The sequence below is a fragment of the Triticum dicoccoides genome, chromosome 5A, assembly GCF_002162155.2.
Source record: "Triticum dicoccoides isolate Atlit2015 ecotype Zavitan chromosome 5A, WEW_v2.0, whole genome shotgun sequence".
NCBI lineage: Eukaryota > Viridiplantae > Streptophyta > Magnoliopsida > Poales > Poaceae > Triticum > Triticum dicoccoides.
In genome coordinates, this window is record NC_041388.1 from 246,809,231 (window position 1) to 246,822,741 (window position 13,511).

The window sequence follows — 13,511 nt, forward strand, 5'->3', positions numbered from 1 at the left end:
ATGTGGCCTCTGTTTAGATTATTTCCAACAGGAAACATTTATTCCCAGAATTATTTGAGCATTTGGATTATTTTATAGCATTTAAATGCCCAAATTCAAATACTTATGATTTAATTCAATGACCTTCTGTTGACCTAGAAAATTGTGCACCAATTTTGCCAGAGGTTCTAACCTAAGACAAAGAGGGTGAACTTTTTAGAAGGGCATTTCAGGTTCATTGAGAATATTTTTAGTAAACCCTAGTTGTTTCCAGGGGGGGGGGTGTTGGGGGTTTCTGCCTTCCCCATTTCAAATTTAAAAGAAATTTAAACATGATGCACATTCTAATGCTTGAACTAGCTAGGGTGTGACAACTCACCCCCACTCAAAAGAATCTCGTCCCGAGATTTAGGATCCTCTGGAAAGAAGGTGGGGTACTCGAGTCGAAGATGATCCTCCCTTTCCCAAGTGGCTTCTTCCTCGGAATGGTGTGACCATTGAACCTTGAGAAACTTGATATTATGACGTCGAGTGGTATTCTCGGCTTGATCAAGGATACGAACAAGATATTCCCGATAAGAGAGGTTATCTTGTAGATCAAGCGTTTCGTGGTCCACTCCACAGATAGGATCCGCGAAGCAACGCCTGAGTTGTGAAACGTGGAAGACATCGTGAACTCTGGAAAGATGCGGAGGTAGTTCCAATTGGTAGGCAACTTCTCCTCGTTTGGCAAGAATGCGAAAGGGTCCAATGTAACGAGGGGCCAATTTGCCTTTGATACTGAAACGATGGGTTCCCTTTAACGGAGTAACCTGAAGGTAAGCCTTCTCGTCGACTTCATAAGTCATAGGCTTAAGTTTACGATCATATTGACTCTTTTGACGAGATTGGGCTGTTTTCAATTTCTCACGAATAACGCGAACCTGCTCTTCTGCTTCCTGAATCATATCCGGGCCAAAGAGTTGTCTTTCCCCGGTTTCTGACCAGTTAAGAGGCTCTCAACATTTTCGTCCATAGAGAACTTCGAATGGAGCTTTCCCCAAACTAGCTTGATAACTATTGTTATAAGCAAACTCTGCGAATGGAAGGCATTTCTCCCAACTTATTTCGAACGAGATGACAGAAGCTCGGAGCATATCTTCCAGAATTTGATTGACTCGCTCTACTTGACCACTTGATTGAGGATGGAAGGCAGTGCTAAAGGAGAGACGAGTTCCCATAGCATTTTGGAAACTTTCCCAAAATCGAGAGGTGAAGAGACTCCCACGGTCTGAGTTAATTTCCAATGGAACACCATGAAGAGACACTATTCGGGAGATGTATAGATCAGCTAGCTGGCTAGCAGTGATACTCTCACGAACAGGTAGAAAGTGGGCTACTTTGGAAAGTCGGTCGATCACAACGAAGATGGCATTATTCCCTCTCTTGGTCCTGGGAAACCCAGTGATGAAATCCATACTGATTTTATCCCATTTCCATTCAGGAATAGCCAAAGGTTGAAGGGTGCCAGCAGGCCGTTGATGCTCTGCTTTAACACGACGACAAACGTCGCAATTAGCAATGTATTGAGCGATTTCTCTCTTCATCCTAGTCCACCAAAACCTCTGGCGTAGGTCTTCATACATTTTGGTACTACCGGGATGAATGGTGAGAGGGGATTCATGAGCTTCCTTGAGGATCAATTGGCGTAGATGTTGTTTCTTGGGAACCACCAAACGGTTCTCAAAGAAGACAGCACCCCGCTTATCCATGGAAAAACATTTAGCAACTCCGCTAGCAATGTTTTCCTTAATCCGGGATATGCCCTTATCATACCGCTGGGCGGTTATGATCTGATCCATAAGGTTAGGTTTCGCCACCAGGGTGGATAGGAATCCTCGAGGAACAATGTGAAGATTAAGCTTACGGAATTCCTCATGGAGGAGTGGTTGTCTTTGTTGTAACATCAGGTTGTTACAATAGGACTTACGGCTTAGCGCATCAGCCATGACATTGGCTTTGCCTGGGGTGTAAGTTATTCCTAAGTCGTAATCCGAGATCAACTCGACCCAACGTCTTTGCCTGAGATTCAAATCTGGTTGGGTGAAGATATATTTCAAACTTTGGTGATCGGTGAAGATCTCGCAACAATTACCGAGAAGGTAATGTCGCCAGGTTTAAGTGCATGGACTACAGCTGCAAGCTCTAGATCATGTGTGGGATAATTTTCCTCATGTGGGTGTAATTGCCGTGAAGCATAGGCAATTACCTGACTATCTTGCATGAGTATGCAACTTAGTCCTTGTCGCGAGGCGTCGCAATAGATAATAAAATCCTTGGAGAAATCTGGTGGTACCAGTACGGGAGCAGATGTCAGACGTCTTTTCAGTTCCTGAAAGCTGAACTCGCACTGTGGAGTCCACTCGAACTTTTTATCTTTCTTGAGGAGTTCAGTTAGAGGTTTAGCAACCTTGGAGAAATTTTCGACGAAGCGGCGGCAATAGCTCGCTAAGCCAAGGAAGCTCCGAACTTGCTTAACCGTCTCAGGTGGAGTCCAATCAAGGACGGCTTGAACTCGCTCGGGATTGACAGCAATACCCTTACCAGAAATTACATGGCCTAGATAGGTCACTTCTGACAACCAAAATTCACACTTGGAGAATTTGGCATAAAGGCGATGCTCTCGAAGTTTCATCAATACCAGCCTTAGATGTTCGGCATGTTCCTCTTCATTCTTGGAGTAGATGAGTATGTCATCGAGGTATACTACGACAAATTTGTCCAAGTACTCCATGAAAACCGAGTTCATTAATCGGGAAAAGGTGGCTGGGGCATTGGTTAAACCGAGGGACATCACGGTGTACTCGTATTGGCCATAACGAGTAACAAAGGCCGTTTTGGGAATGTCCCCGTTTCTGATTTTGATTTGATGGTAGCCCAACCTCAAATCCATCTTGGAAAAGACTGAGGATCCAGCGAGCTGATCATACAGATCGTTGATCCTGGGAAGCGGATATTTGTTCTTGATGGTGACCAAATTGACAGGTCGGTAATCCACAACCATTCGATCCGTTCCATCCTTCTTCTTGACGAAGAGGATGGGGCAAGCCCAAGGAGAGGAACTAGGATGGATGAAACCCTTTTTCAAGGACTCATCGAGTTGATTCTTAAGCTCGGCTAGTTCTAAGGGTGCCATCTTGTAGGGTCTTCTAGAGATTGGAACGGTTCCTGGAACAAGGTCTATCACGAACTCAACATCCCTGTCAGGTGGAACACCTGGCAGTTCTTCTGGAAAGACATCCGGAAAGTCTCGGGCTACCGGAACATCCTCAAGGTCTGGAAGAGGGTTGTCATTTAGAGAGTAAAGCTGGCGCTTGGCCACTCGAGTTAAGACATTGACTGTCTTGCCCGATGGGTGAGTAAGTTGAACGGTTCTAGTGGCACAATCGATCTTAGCATAATGAGCTGACATCCAGTCCATACCCAAGATGATATTTATGTCGGAGGACTTGAGAGCTATCAAGGATGCAAGGAAGACAAGTCTGTCGACAAGAATTTCATTCCCATGGCTTACTCTAGAAGTTTGCCATTTGGAGCCCGGGGTCTGAATTACCATGGAAGTGGGCATGTCATAGAATGTCGTGTTATGCAATCGAGCATAGTTTTCGGATATGAATGAATGAGATGCTCCAGTATCGAAAAGAACAGATGCCGGATGGCAGTTAACAAGGAGCGTACCAAGGACGACGTTGGGATCCTCATGAGCCTCCTCGGCTGAACCATAGTTGACATGGCCACGTGCAGTGGTGGCCGGCTTGGCGTAGAATGTTTTTCCCGCGGGCTTACCACGGCCAACGGATTTTCCAGTTTGATTGGGGTTGTTGTTCTGGGGACACTCTCGGCTATAGTGACCCGGCTCTCCGCACTTAAAGCATGTCACCACATTGGGGCATGGAGCAGCATTAGCAGCGGGGCCACCATAGGGCTTGGGCGGTGCAAATTGCTGGTTGGGACGAGGCACCTCAAAGGATGGCCTCGGGATGAACCTGGGTGGCAGTGCCATGCTTGGGATCCACACCCGGCGCTTCTGAGCTCCAGAGCCGGATGAAGAGCCAAAATCACGGAAGTGCTTGCGTGAAGCGTCATAATCAGTCTGGCCTGTCTCAGCGCTGATGGCTTTATTGACCAGCTTTTGAAAGGATGTGCACTCGTGCAGACGGAGATCGCGGCGAAGCTCAGGGCTAAGTCCCTTGCGGAACCTTGCCTGCTTTTTAGCGTCAGTAGAAACCTCTTCAGGAGCATAGCGTGCCAGATTCCCAAATTCACGACTATAAGCATCCACAGTCAGTCTTCCTTGGGTGAAGTTGCAGAACTCCTCCCTCTTGCGATCCATGAGACCTTCCGGGATGTGATGCTCACGGAAAGCCTCACTGAATTCAGCCCAAGAAGTGATTTGGCCGACCGGGCGCATAGCTTCGAAGTTTTCCCACCAAAGGCTAGCAGGGCCTTCGAGATGATAGGCAGCATAGGTAACCTTGTCGGCTTCGGCTACGTTGGCAGAACGTAGCTTGTGGGTGATGCTGTGAAGCCAGTCATCCGCGTCGAGGGGCTCGACGGAGTGATTAAACTTTGGCGGGTATAGCTTGATAAAGTCATTGATTGACACCAAGTCATTTCGCGGGTGGCGGGCAGTGTTCTGCTCAATCCGCTCTAGCAGGTGGTTAGTCTCACGCTTGTTTCTTTCCGCCTCCAACATTACTTCGGCCAGAGAAGGCGGGTGAGGCGGATCTTCACCCCTAGCTGCACTGGCTTCCCCTTGCTCCGAGGCAGCAGGGTTGCTGCGGGTGTTGACCATCCTAGGAGAAAACAAGACAATGGTTTAGATAAGGATGGCTCAAACTTAGCAAGGAGGTGCAGAATGTAATGGATAACACGGAATGCAGAGATGTTCATCCGTATGACATGGTAATATAAAACTGCCATATATATACCAACGATCATACACATCTTACATAGTTTAGTACAAGCCCAGGCTACAGTACAACTATGATGGAAGACATTACATCTTATCGGAGGCATTCCAAGCTCCTATTCATTATTTGTCTACACCTCCGGAATTGATTACACACAAAGTCATATTCCACAAGTCACACAGGACAGTGGAGATACAACTACTACAATACTAGTGGTACTACTACTAACTCAGACAGCTCCGTAATAGTTCTCATAGAAGTCACCCCCATAGCCTGGAAGTTCAACATGACCATCCGGGAAGAGACAGTCCTGAGGAGCCTGTGGACCATAGGGGCTAGGATGAGGTCTTGGACCAACAAACGGTGGCCTGCGGGGACCACGGGGTGGGGTGATGCCTCCCACATCACGCCAATCCACCATGTCTGGCAGAGCTGATCTCACAGGATATAGATCCCTTGTATCCATACATCCAGCTTGCATCGCAGGTGCAAACCGAGTCAATGTGGCCCAATGATCAGCACGGGTATTGAAAAGCTCCAATCTCAAGGCCCGATTCTCTCGGTCTTTATCTTCGAGCATCTCGGCAGTGGTACGAGTTAATGAATCCTCCTGAGTGGAGTCAGCATAGATAGCCTGAAGATACCCTTGTGCTCCCGGGAGTGAAGCTGGCATGTAACGGAAATCGGTGTTCTGAAGCAGGCCAGTCCGGACTCGCAAGATGGTCATCATGGAATAGGCAGCATCCTGCATAGCCATCTCAACAGTAACCCCGAGTCCATAGGAACAGTGAAGGGGCTCGGTAGATCCAGGATAAGAAGGAAATATCCTGACGGTGCAGAGATATTGACTTTGATTAAAGTCGCGGAACTGCTCTTCGACGGTGTATTCGGGATACCAACGGTAGCCCGTCTCGATCATTACCCGGACTAACATAGCAGTATGACCGGGCACGTCGAGGCACCGGGTCAGGCGAACCACTTGATTTTGAACATGGTTGGCCATCTGAAAGCACAACCACAATGCAAAGGCATCAGAATTTCTAGGGAAAATTGGAGAGCATAACAGCTATAAATGCTCAGAAAAAGATTTGAGTCATCCACAACAGTTCGCAATACAACTCAACAACATCATATCAAGATTCTGATCCAATTAGCAACATACTAAAGTAGTAGAACTGAACTGGGGCTTGTAACAACAATCCTATAAGCTACTACGGATTAGTAACACGTGAACCTGATAGAAGAAGAGAGCCTAGTCCTTAACCCACGCTGAATAAGAAGAGAATGACTCGGATCGGAGGCATAGGTAAAGGAGTAAAAGAACCTTACGTTCCCTCCCACAATCAATTCCCCTACATATAACTAGAGCATTTCTAGACTCGACATCGACCAGTTTGGCTCAACGAACCTACAGGCAGTCCGGCTCTGATACCAACACTGTCAGGACCCCGATTCCAAGTCACATCGATCTAGCCGGTAACACCTCATATCACTTTGCGGCCTCACGCACGGTATCCCACGGGTGTCGCCTTACCATGGCCCGGGACCATTTCCGCCTTTTGGCTCACGTATATGATAGTGTCGCTAGCATCCATATGACAGAGAACCCGGGCCGACATGGCTAGTCGTGAACCCAAAGCGGCACAGGCCTATGGAGACAGGCATACATGAATCACATCGAACATGTCGGTCATCAACGAGTGATTCCGGGCTGTAGCACTGGGCTAACAGGACTCCGGGGAACCTCGGGCTTTAGCAGGCTAGGCAGGACTCCGGAAGTCACCGGGTGACATTTCCCCGAAGGGACAGACATAGGGACGAAGTGAAACACATGCCGGCCAGTCAAGTGTCCTGAACAGTAGTGCTGGGCTAGCAGGACTCCGGTGAACCGGGCTGTAGCGGACTACTATGGCTCGAGGAACACTAGACTACATTTCCCCATAAGAAAGGCTGCCAAGGATAAACAACTAGATTGTCGGATCCCACTCATACCAAGCATTTCAATCATACACACAATATGCCCGATATGAGTACATACAACATGGCATCACAACAAAACTCTACAACTCAAGTACTTTATTTAAAGGCTCCAGAGAGCCATACATAACATGTTCATACAGATAGGGGTCACACGACCCGACACTCAAGTCATACAAACATACAAGCACATGCGGAAGCAACTAGTCTGAGTACAGACTTTAGAAAGAAAGAAGGCTTCTCGAAGCCTGTCTAACTACATAGGGCCCTCCATGGCCAGGATCACCACCTGGGTGGCTAGTCACTCGTCGACGTCAAGGTCTACATAGAACCCATTGGGGTGGGCGGTGTTGTCGTCTGGAAACAATAAATAAACAAACATGAGTACAAAGGTACTCAGCAAGTCTTACATCAGAACCTACTATAGATGCTTATTCTCAAGAAGGTGGTGGGGTTTCTGCCTTCCCCATTTCAAATTTAAAAGAAATTTAAACATGATGCACATTCTAATGCTTGAACTAAATAGGGTGTGACAGCCGCGTCATTTGTAAATAAAGTTTTTTTTCTTCAATGGCACATACACAATATAAATAGGTTCATATGGAGGCACTGTCGACACGTCCCGATCAGGGGTCCCCGCCGTTCTCTCTCACAAAGCTAATGAGGTTGCCTTCGTCCCTTGCTCACTACCGCGACATGGGCAGTTGCCGCCTCCCGCTGCCCTCCTCTAGGTTGAGCTATGTCCCGACATCCCATAGGTACAACTTCCTTTACAGCCGGCTTGCCCCACTGCTCCAGCTGCCCACATCACTCCATGTTGATATTTCTCTACTTCTTTGCCCCGCACATACCTCTATTGGCTTCTACGTACTATATTTGTGATGAGTTTATGTCTCATCAACTAGTCCCAGTAATCTTATTCTAATCATGCTTCTTCAATTTCTTTGCCACATGGATGCTCATCTCGATTTTGGTGAAACTGCACAAAATGATGCGATGGTCAAAGGGTTGCAAACTTCATTTCTTTGGAAGCTCCAACGTTGCCAGCAAATTAAAGCCTGGTTAGGGTTTACGGTTCAAGGGCTAGGGACTGCATGGATCGGTTTTTCTTTAGCTATCTCTGTCCTAAAATAAGTGTCAACTTTAGTAGTAGTACAACTTTGTACTATAGTTTGCATAAAGTTGAGACACTTATTTTGGAACGGAGGGAGTACATATTGCCTATGATCTGTCAATCATTGAGATGCAATAGCATGCATGTTAGTCTCCTTTGTATTTGATGAAATGTTGCAATGGGTAACCTTGGACGCAAGATACATGAAACAGAAGCTGGAAGCTTCATAACATTGTACAAATTTATCTCGCTGAGAAATTACAGTACGATGTAAAGAGTTAGGTGTCGCACGGTGTCCAAAAAATATGGTGATAGTGTGATATGGGCCATGTAATCATCGAGCTTGCGTGTTTTCACGGCTTTCGCACTTCTCCACTATAAGAATGGAGAAAATTGTAATCTAGCAGTACCTCCTTTCGCCGAAAGCGTGGGACATCCAGAAGTCATACCACCTCAGTAATAATGACCAACGAGCCGTCAAATCACATAGACCCAACAGTAAGTTGGACGGACGAAGCAACCATCACTCTTGAATCCGCTTTTCCCTTCAACGCAGGCGCCAGTGAGAGGTCGCGTCCGCTCTAACCGGTCATGAATGCGACATCGATTCTTTGGAGCGGCGCTGGCTGTTTCGGTCAGGAAGCGCGCGCGAGCAATGGAGGGGCTTTGGGTGGGCCAAGCTGGTCAGGAGCGGGTGTGGCAGCTGTCCGCCTGTGCTGACTGGATGCCCGGAAATGAGAGGATGTATCAGTGATCTACAAGTTTTATGTAGGATTTTATGATTAACCATATGAATGACCAGTTCCAGTCATCTCTCCAAATAGATATAAGTGAAGCAAGAGAGTTTAATTCTTTCTACAAAAGATATGCCCGTGCTCTAACAAATCTAAGTGAAGCAAAAGATCATTCTACAAATGGCGGTTTTCTATGTAAAGAGAAACAGACAATCCAAACTTCAAATGATATAAGTGAAGCACATGAAGCATTCTATAAAGCCATACTAAAAAGATATAAGTGAAGTGCATAGAGCATTCTATAAATCAACCAAGGACTACTCTAAGTACAATTCCTCACAAAACTTCTTCTCACATCGAGACCTTCTCGATCATCGAACACTTCATCCACACAAAACTTCAACAAAAAACTCGGTAAGATACGTTAGTATAATAAAGCAAATCACTACTCTAAGTACTATTGCAAACCAATTCAAATTTTGTTTTTGCATTGTGTCTACTGTAGTATAACTTTTTCATGGCTTAATCCACTAATATAAATTGATAGTTTCATCAAAACAAGCAAACCATGCATCAAAAACAGAATCTGTCTAAAACAGAACAGTCTGTAATAATCTGAACATTCACCATACTTCTGATACTTGAAAAATTCTGCCAAAATTAGGAAAAATAACAATTTGTATAGGAAGACAGTGCAAAAAGAATCAGAACCATTTGACATTCCATCTAAAAATGTAAAATCGCGTACTTCAGCCTAAGTTTATGTCCTGCACCGTACAAACCATCAAGCAAATGTAAACATCCTAAAGGCAAACCTTGGCACATTATTTTTATAATACAAGAAATTGTACAAGGGGATAATTATTTTTATTGAAAAGTTTCTGTATTCAAGATTCACAAAGTTTCTGTGAGCATGAACAAAGTTCAAGGCTAGCTCCCACTTCAACAATGCTTATCTTTCTCACTTTCGCTTTCCTTTTTGAAAAAGTTTTGAGTTCCCCTCTTTTTTTTGTTGTTTTTAAACTATATGAAAGCACTCAACAGAAATAAATGACTCTCTAAGACTTCCGGGTTGTCTCCCTGGTAGCGCTTTCTTTAAAGCCATTAAGCTAGGCATATAGTGCTCAAGTAATGGATCCACCCGGATCCCAAGGTATATCAAAACCAATTTTAATTAACAATGATTTGTAATTTAGTGGTGAGCACATGGTAACATATATCATGTAATGACGAAGTCTAACTCTCTTCCCATGCATCGGCATGTCATAAAAGAACAATTTATGCACACATAGTAAAGGGCAATGCATAGTATAAACAGTTTCTTGCAATTTTATCATATTGGAAACATAGAGAGGTGGAGATATAGTTCCTCTCTCATAATAATTGCAAGTAGGAGCAGCAAGCACATGCATATTATATTCATCAAACTCATCATGTGCAATGGTAAAAGGCAACCCATCAATATAATCCTTAATAAGTGCAAACTTCTCCGATATAGTGTAGTCGGGAGAATTCAAAAAGATAATAGGACTATCATACGTGGGTGCAATAGCAACAATTTCATGTTTAACATAAGGAACTATAGAAAGTTCATCTCCATAAGCATAATTCATATTGGCATCTTGGCCACAAGCATAGCAAGCATCATCAAAAGGGATATTTCAAAAGAATCAACAGGATCATAACAATCATCATAGCAATCATCCTCCGGTAAGCATGAAGGGAAATTAAACAATGTATGAGTTGAAGATTTACTCTCATTAGAAGGTGGGCATGGGTAGCTAATCCGCTCTTCCTCCTTTTGTTCTTCGCTCTCCTCCTCATCTTTTTCATCCAATGAGCTCACAGTTTCATCAATTTCTTCTTCCATAGACTCCTGCAAAATATTAGTCTCTTCTTGGACAGCGGAGACTTTCTCAATAAGCACATTAATTTCGTAATTGTATTCATAATTCTCATAACAATATTTCAGGATAGCTAAATTTTCAGGTCTATAAACAGCATCATCAAAATCTTCAAACTCTTTCAACATAGATTCAATTTCATAAGCACCCATAAAAGCAACAAATTCTTCTATTTGTTCCACATCATAGTAATCATATATACCATTAGCATAAGAAGCTAAGGTTTTATGATCATTAAATTTGCATAAAAAGGGAAGGTGTGGAGCCTTCATCCTCGAGCAACAAGTATAATCATATCTCAAGCATAGTTGCCTAGCATACCAATTCAATATATGCATTTGATCCCATAATAGTTTTCCTTTTTGTGTCAAGCGGTAATCCCTAAAGTATTCACGTTGATCCAACGTTACTCCCATTACATAATTGAATGGGGTTTTCTCAGGATAATTAAAGTAGTACATAATATTTTTCACATAACCAACATCGAGGGTTTTAGGAGGTTCCCCATCTCCATGAGTAGCAAGTACACCTAATTTTTTTGGTATTTCGTGTTCCATATCCATAACTAAAGATAGAGAATAACTAAGAACATCAAATAAAAATTACTTAGTGATAAAGCAAACAAGCACACACGAGAATATTCACCCCACGCTATTGCTCCCCGGCAACGGCGCCAGAAAAAGGTCTTGATAACCCACAAGTATAGGGGATCGCAACAGTTTTCGATAAGTAAGAGTGTCGAACCCTACGAGGAGCTAAACGTAGAACAAATATTCCCTCAAGTTCTATCGACCACCGATAGAACTCTACGCACGCTTGATGTTCGCTTTACCTAGAACAAGTATGAAACTAGAAGTACTTTGTAGGTGTTGTTGGATAGGTTTGCAAGATAATAAAGAGTACATAAATAAAAAGTAGGGGTTTTTTAGATAAAGAAACAATAAATTAAATATAGTGAGTGTGGAAAAGTGGTGGTAGGAGTTGTGAAATTGCCCCTACGCAATTGACTACTTTATTAGACCGATAGCAAGTATTATGTGGGAGAGGCCACTGCTAGCATGTCATCCCTGACTTGGAATTCTATTCACTTATGATTGGAACTATTAGCAAGCATCCGCAACTACTAATGTTCATTAAGGTAAAACCCAACCATAGCATTAAGATATATTGGTCCCCCTTCAATCCCATATGCATCAATTTCTATGCTAGGTTGAAGCTTCTGTCACTCTTGCCCTCCAATACATAGTCCTATCAACATACAACTAACCCTAGGGTGTGATCCACGCTCGCAATCATATGATGGGCACCAAAGGACAGCAACATAACCACAAGCAAATTAAATAAATCATAACAATTCATCAACCACCGATAGGACAACGAAAATCTACTCAGACACCATAGGATGGCAACACATCATTGGATAATAATATGAAGCATAAAGCACCATGTTCAAGTAGAGGGTACAGAGGGTTGCGGGAGAGTGGACCGCTGTAGATAGAGGGGTGAAGGTGATGGAGATGTTGTTGAAGATGGCGGAGGTGTTGGTGTAGATCGCGGTGATGATGATGGCCCCCGGTGGCACTCCGGTGCCACCGGAAGCGAGGGGGAGAGAGCCCCCCTCCACCTTCTTCTTCCTTGACCTCCTCCCTACATGGGAGAAGGGTTTACCCTCTGGTCCATGGCCTCCATGGCAAGGGAGGGGCGAGAGCCCCTCTGAGATTGGACCTGTCTCTCTATCTCTCTCTGTTTCTGCGTTATCAGATTCTTCCCTTTCACCGTTTCTTATATTACCGGAGATCCGTAACTCCGATTGGGCTGAAATTTTAACACGATCTCAATCCGGATATTAGCTTTCTTGCGGCGAAAGAAGGGAATCAACCGCCTTACGGGGTGGCCATGAGGGTCAGGGGCACGCCTCCTACCTCGTGGGCCCCTCGAGCATCGTCTCGCATGGATTTTTCTTCCCAAAAGTCATATATATTCCAAAAAAAATCTCCGTCAATTTTTTTTTCCGTTTGGTCTCCGTTTGATATGGATATTCCGCGAAACAAAAAACATGCAACAAACAGGAACTGGCACTGGACACTGGATCAATATGTTAGTCCCAAAAATAGTATAAAAAGTGGCCAAAAGTATATGAAAGTTATAGAATATTGGCATGGAACAATCAAAAATTATAGATATGACGGAGACGTATCAGTTACTCAAACTACCTCTCTCCTCATTAACTCATTGCCACATAAGAAAATTTGTTGAGTTGGACTCGATGTTACTGTTGAAGTTACTCCCACTGTGGCTAGTCTTAGTCATTATTACTGCCTATACTCTTTGCCCATATATATAATAATTGCGTGGTAGTATAGTAGTGGGCCATACTTTTAATAACCATGCTCAAAGATAAGAGGTGCACGCACCCACGCACGTAGTGTACTAGTAGCACTCTTTGCGTCTTTTGCGTCTTCCCCAACCACACACGTGACACGGTGGAGCTCATTTCTGTAGGATGATGCAGTCCATGTGATAATTTGACGCGTCTAGTAGTAGTTACTCACTTATAAATAATGGAGGGTCGGGAACCACGCATGAACGGTGCCGCGTCATTTGTAAATAAAGTTTTTTTCTTCAATGGCACATACGCAATATAAATAGGTTCATATGGAGGCACTGTCGACACGTCCCGATCAGGGGTCCCCGCCGTTCTCTCTCACAAAGTCGATGAGGTTGCCTTCGTCCCTTGCTCACTACCGTGACATGGGCAGTTGCCGCCTCCCGCCGCCCTCCTCTAGGTTGAGCTACGTCCCGACATCCCTCAGGTACAACTTCCTTTACAGCCGGCTTGCCCCACTGCTCC